Source organism: Lithobates pipiens, unplaced genomic scaffold (assembly GCF_037356315.1).
Source record: "Lithobates pipiens isolate NorthernLeopardFrog02 unplaced genomic scaffold, aLitPip1_a1.2 Scaffold_19, whole genome shotgun sequence".
Classification (NCBI taxonomy): domain Eukaryota; kingdom Metazoa; phylum Chordata; class Amphibia; order Anura; family Ranidae; genus Lithobates; species Lithobates pipiens.
Window position 1 is genome coordinate 323,447,405 of NW_027507764.1, and position 7,422 is coordinate 323,454,826.

The window sequence follows — 7,422 nt, forward strand, 5'->3', positions numbered from 1 at the left end:
ATACAGGTAAGACAGAAAACTGGAGAGACAGGAACCCGCTGGAAGAGTCACGGAAGTCCTGTGAATGCTGGTTTACCCCTAGTAATAAGGGGAGAATTTTTAGTGAGTGAGGTGGAGAAGGGGGGAGCATGTGTGACAACCACCCATAAATCACAGGATGTTTATCCAATCACTATTGGAATATGATAAAATAAAAAACAATCAGCGCACACCATGATCAAATAAACACATATACAGATTGCAAGCTGAACACCACAAGGCAAATCACAAATCCTTAAAAATCAATATAAAACAAACAGAAAGGTGCAGCACAATAAATGCAATTCATAAAGTTCATAAAATTCATAAGCTGGTAAAATGCTGGATAACTCCACCATACAGATAAGGTACTCTTACCAAATACGTAGGACCACTGAGTGAACAAATGGTCAGAAAGGCCTGTTCACACACATGGGTGAAGATAACACTCCAATCCAGATTAAATTGCATTCAGGAATCAGCCCTTGTTCCCCAGTCCCACAGCAGTCAGCGCTCTCCTCTTCCCTCTGACGCTCTGGCTGGGCACTCAGCGTCCTGATGATGTCAGAGTGTGATCCATGGATGGAGTGCTGCAGAGAAGCAGTGTCACATACCTGGTCAGAGTCTGAAGTGACGAGGTCGGCCTCCCTTGTACCTCCAACCCGGTCCCGCTGATGATGGAGACAGAAGGACCCAAGGGAAAGGAGGAACACGAGTGCCTGCAGATGTAGCTCAGGAAACTTGCGGCAGGTGATGCGACTTTGGAGATAAAGGAAGTCGCAGCAGGTCGCAGGAAAGGAACTGCGGACATCCGGATGACAGCATGGAGCCAAACAGGTGACAGGAGCGTAGTCACAAGAATAGCCAGGTTCAGAAGCAGACGGGCAGCAAAGTACCAAATCATCAGGCAGGAGCAGGGTCAATCAGGAAGCTGAAGTCAGGATCCAGTAGTTAAAGATAGGATCCAGAGCCAGGTCAGGACAAGCCAAGGGTTTAGCAACGGGTATCAGTCAGGTAATAGCAGGAATAACAAGGAACAGGACTGGAACAGCTGAAGATCGGTCAGCATCTGCTACAAGTCAGTGTGCCCCTTAAATAAGTCCACTGGCACCAAAGTCCACTGGCACACCTACGAATGTGCGCTCACGTTGCCGTGCATTGGCACGAACCTCTCACTCAGTGGTCCTACGTATTTGGTAAGAGTACCTTATCTGTATGGTGAAGGATCGTTCGCTGTGATGATATAACACAAGATTCTTGTATGCACTAGGTGTTCACCTACAGTATTATCCAGCTTGCTACCAGCCCATGAACTGTACGAACTCTATTCAGTGTGTGACACCTTTTTTGCTTGCTTTGCAGTGTTATCCAGAATTTTACCAACTTATGAATTTTATGAACTTTATGAATTGCATTTATTACACTGCACCTTTCAGTTTGTTTACTATTGGAATATGGACTCATTTTTTTGTTTTTGAGCACCTCACATTTTTCACATGATATTGCATTATAGCACATGTCATTTGTTCTACAGATGCCAATGAATTAGAACCCTTTCACACTGGGGAGTTTTGCAGGTGCTATAGCGTTAAAAATAGCACCTGCAAACTGCCCTAAAACAGCTGCTCCATTCACTGCAGTGTGAAAGTCTGAGAGCTTTCACACTGGAGCGTTGCGCTGGCAAGGCATCAGAAAAAGTCCTGCCAGCAGCTTCTTTGGAGTGGTAAAGGAGCAGTGAACTCATTGCTCCTCCACCGCTCCTTCCCATTAAAATCAATGGGGTAGTGCCGTCATACCGCCCGACAAAACGCCACTGCAGCGGGAGGATTTAACCCCTTTTCGTCCACTAGCAGGGCAGTTTTAATCCCCGCTAGCGGCCGAAAAGGGGTTAAATCTGCCCGAATAGCGCCGCTAAAATGCCAGTAAAATGGCACTAAAAATAGTCCCGCTTTACCGCTGATGCCAGTGGCGGCACAGTGTGAAAGGGGTCTTATTGCTAGCACAGCACAGTCACTTTATCGCACATTAAATGTTTGTATATGGTGCTAGTTTAATGTTTACAGTATTTTTATCATTACCACATATTTATCGCAGGACTGTCTACATATTTCTATTATTTTAAATTGTTTTATTATTGCTTATTTACACAGTATAATGTTTGTTTTCAAGCACATGTAGCTAAGGTGCATTTAAAGGGATACATACCACTAACAAATAAGCAGCACAATTTCCCTTTTAATATTCATACTACTAACTCCACCTACTCTAAGCCCCTGTACACACGGTCGGAGATTCTGCCAACCAAATCCGTCAGATTTTGTCCGTCGGATTTAGTCCGACAGATTGTGTCCGAAACTGTTGCATATACACGGTCAGACTAAGTTGTCGAAAAATCCGATCTTTCAGAACGTGATGACGTAATTTCGTTACGATGGGACTACATTCAGGCTAGTAGCCAATAGCTTTGATGTAGGAATTTGATCTGAGCATGCGTGGCACTTGGTCCGATCAAAATTCGGTACACATGATCGGAGTATGTCTGATTGAACCAGTTGGTTGGGAAATATTTCCAACATGTTGGAAAATTGGGTCCGACGGATATTCGGATGGAATCAGTCCGATGCATACCACACACAGTCGGATTATCCAACGACACGGTCCGATAGGACACATTACGACGGATTCTCCGACTGTGTGTACAAGGGCTTACACCTACGCCCGACATAAACACATTGCATGCTGTGTGGAACTCTGCACCCATGTGAATGAGCCCAGCTACTCACTTCATAAACATATTTTTTTCTGTAAATATGGCTTTATATTTATTTGTTTTTGGAGGGGATATATATTTGGCACTGTCCTTTTGTTTTAATGAGACCTCTTTGCAACCCAGTAAATATTTATTTGAAACATGAACAATTGTGCAAAGCTGTTTTGGCCTGTGTGACTAGTTTTTTATGATACATGAATGATCCTTAAAGCATAATAAATCAATGCATTCTGTAACTTCCCATGAACAGTATCTGATTAAGCATATTTCCTTATGCTCTACATAGCATTTTAAATTTCCTCTGTGACTTAAACTGTGATCTGCTTATCAATGATGCTTAATTTCCATGAAAAATGCAGTAAGGCTGCCATAGGCATTGACTATGTTATCTTTCCATTAAGAGCCACTAAACATGCAATACTTAAAATTCTGACAACCTAACAGTCAGCAATTGCAGACATACAAAATAATTTAATATTCATGACTTATCTGTCCTTTAAAAAGTGCTTGTAATTTGCCCATACAACATAAAACAACAGGTTTGCTTTAAAGAGGAACATAATTTGCTCACATAATTTGTGATAAAAACATCTTTGCCATTCTGCAGCTTCCCTCCAACCACTTTGCGTGTTATTTTATATATACTGTGATTCTGTACTTCCGAATATATGCTCCAGAAATCTCCCTCCACTAAATCTGGCTGCAACCATTTTAACTGTGGGCAGCTGAAGCTGCTGCCTGTTCTTCCTGGATTTACACAGACACACAGAGACACAACTCCAGCTCTGCAGCCCTGCAGCTCTAATTGGCCCTCTTATGACTCATCCCCCCACCCTTCCTGGCAAACTCACTTGAGAGTGAGAGAGAGAGAGAGAGCTGTGCATGATTTCCTATGCCATTTTACCAGACAAGAAACAGGAAGTGGGCTGTATTTTATTGGCAGAAAAAAAATGTTTTACTATCCAAAGTTAAAACAACAAGGGCAGAAGATTTATTAGACGTACGGAACACCCAGACACGGAGCGTACGTGAGAGGGGAGGGGCCAGTCGGCGGCACTCACACGAGTAGATGGAGGAAGCCCCGCCGAACCAGCTGGATCTGAGCGAAGTGAGAGAGCGCAACGCTCCGTAATGATATCACTCTGACCCCGCCGACTATGCTTCCCTGCCCGCCGCGACTATACCGGCTTAGGAGCGACTGACTGTGAGAGATCACCAGCGAGACCCGGAGCCGTGCACTGACGGCGGACGGGGCGGAAGATCCCGCTGGAGCGTGCGGTCCCCCCTCGGATCTCCCCCCAGGCTGCCCTCTGTTTCTATACCTCTTCAGTGGACCGTGGAGCTCAGAAGGAGGAAGAGAAGGGAAAAGCTGAGGACAGCTACGAACAGGTCAGACTAAAAGTATCTCTTCCTATTTGAATTGTATATTGCGGACTGTAAAGATGGGAGATACATGTATAGGACAACAGAAGTGACACAGAAGTGTAATAAATGCATATTTTTTGGAGCCCTGAATTCAGGAACTTGGAAGGAATGTTTGTGAAAGCAGTGAGGAGTTTCTCTGTGAGTCAAGGACAGTTGTTAAATGGAAGGGTGAAGTAGAACCACTGAATAAGCATTCCTTGAAAATATATGCTGAAGCCCTGAAAAGAGTTATATGATATTATGAACTGTTTTCTTTTTTCAGCCGTGGGTTGATCTTTTTTTTTGAGCGTTGAAACTAACTAAGCTTAAGCTTGGGTAAAATGGGTGTATGCTGTGCGCGAAAACGCATGTACCACAGACTAAACACGCATTAAAAAGACGAGACGGCAGTGCTGGAAGGAAAAGGAAAAAAAAAAAAAAAGGGAAAAAGATGCAGGTTGAATACTCGGTTGGCATCTATTTATAATGATAACGACTGACTGTACCTTATATAGCACTGAGTGATCTCTCCCTAAAATTGCATACCCGCAGCAGATACACCAATGCACCATAGAGTGTGATGCAAAACGTAAAGGACTGTGTATAAAGGGATGCAAACGGAGTGGTAAAGAGCAGGCGGATTGGTGTGCTGAGGTCAGAGTTACCAGCTGAACAATAACACATACATTTCTAAGGAAAGTAACTTAAACCCTGATCCCTATAGATATTAATAGACGGTCCTGGAAGGACATTAAGAAAGGAGTGTTTTCTGTGGCCTTGCTTCCCTCCCCTGTCCTCTGGAAATAGTTAAATAAAGGGGAAAGCTGGGGAAGAGAAAAATAAAGAGTGGCAACATGAAGGGAAGAAATCAAAAAACGAATGATCCTAAAGCCCCGAGGGAGAGCTTAAATACAAGCACGATCCAGAAATACCTCAAGGAAACAAGCCAAAAAAGCCCCGGTATAGAAAGAAAACAGGGGGCTAAGGAGAGGAGGAAAGACACTGGAAAATTAGAAGAGACATGGGGAGACACCTCAGGGGAGGAGAGGGACTCAGATATGGAGGGTAGAAGAAAGGAGCTGAGGGATATATCCCAAATACCAACCAAAAGCGAAATGATGGAAATGTTCATGAAATTAGAAAACACAATCAAAGCTGAAATTTTAACAGTAAGGACGGACATGGGGCACTTGCTAAGAAGAGTAGAGGAAGTTGAAGAACAAACAAGTAAACAGGCCCAGGAGATACTAGACTTAAAAACGCAGGCAAAAAAAATGCAGGAGGCACACAGGGATATCCTCTATAAAATGGAGGAACAGGAGAATCAAAATCGACGCCAAAACCTGAGGATCAGAGCTTTACCAGAACAACAGGGAGAAGACTTAGGAGTAAAAATGGGAAAGATATTTAATCATATACTTGGAAGAGAAGAAGGGGTAGAGTTAAAGATAGATCGTGTGCACAGAGTGAGGAAACCCCCAGGAATAAAGGAAGAGGTACCAAGAGACGTGATTATAAAATTCCATCTCTATGAAGACAAAGCTAAGATTTGGAGCAAACTCAGAGGACTACCTCCTGTTCAATATGAAGGGACAACATTACAGGTTTTCTCAGACCTGTCGTCGGGAACTTTAGCACGGAGAAGACGATTAAAACCCTTATTGGAACAAATGAGACGAGCAAATATAAGATACAGCTGGGGGTTCCCGGCAGCCCTTATGGTGCAGAAAGAGGGAAGAACTATTAGATTAAAGTTCCTAGACGAACTGGAGGACTTCTGTAATCAAGTGGGAATACCAACCCCCAAGATACCTTTAGACCCCCGTGAAATATAGCAATAAGTAATGATGGGGGGAGGGGGGGGGAGAATATGTCTGCTTTTGAGATTTTTTATTTTTTCTTCTCCCTTTTTTTTTTTTTTTTTTTTCTGTCCATATTTAGCCTTGGCTCACTGTTTCCAGTGGAGCCACGGGTATATTGTTAGGCAAACTCAGTGTTGCTCACTGAAATCAGTTTGGTTGTGTTGATTATCCTGTTCTGTTCAGTGTTTCACCTATTGCAGGTTTTGATTGCACTGATAAGGGGGGGATGAGGGGGCCGGGGGGAAGCGGGTGGAGGGGGGATAGCGTGATGGAGGGTCTGGGCGGGGCTCTGGCTCCATCACTCTTACTCTGCAGAGGGTGTTCCCCTTCTCCCATTGAGGCGAAGGGGATAGGGATTACAGAGGGGGAGTGCCGCAGCCTGAGCCATAACCTGATAGATATTGCTTGCAGAAGGGAGTGAGGTCCACAATGCAAAGCAAAGGCCGGAAGGGGGCCAGAGGGAGGGGGGAGGGATGGAAGGGGGGGGGAGGTTGGAGGGAAAAGGGGGAAAAGATATTCCATGCAGAAGAAGAAGAGGGAGGGGGGAAAAGAAAAAAAAAAAAGGAAGAAAAAAAAAAAGAAAAGGGGGTTCTAATGATTCACAGGATTAAAAGGGGGGGACTAAGTACCTCCTTTGGGAGTCTCAGATGACAGAGGTGAAATTTGTATCTTATAATGTTAAAGGCCTGAATTCGCCTATAAAGAGATATAAATTACTACAGGAATTACAGCAATATAAAGCAGAGGTGGTGTTTCTGCAAGAAACCCATCTAACTCAGGATACAAATGTTAAGCTGTCCTCTGACAACTTCCCGAAATGGTTCTATGGAGACTCCCCAATAAGGAGGGCCAAGGGAGTGGCGATTGGGTTTGAGAAACACACAAAGTTCACCGTGATAGATAGGCAGACTGATCCAGAGGGCCGTTATCTGTTCTTGAAAGGTAAACTCGGGGATAGGATATTTACCTTGGCCAATGTATACGGTCCAAATGAAAATCCTACTAGATTTTTGAAACAAATTTTGAAGAATCTTGCAAACTTTAAAACAGGAGACGTGATACTGGCGGGTGATTTCAACTTTGGCATGGATCCATCTCTGGATAGTACGTCTCGTGCAAGGGGGATAAGTGGGAAAAATATGAAAGCATTAAAACTCCAACTGAGACAAAATCAATTAATAGATGCCTGGAGGATACAACATGAAAAAACAAAAGATTACACTTTTTTCTCCCCAGTGCACGGGACGCACTCCAGGCTGGATTATATAATGGTCGACCATAGACTGCTGGAGACCGTGATGGAAACAGAGATAGGAATAATATCCCTATCAGACCACTCCCCAGTGCTAATGAAGATGAGGATACCTG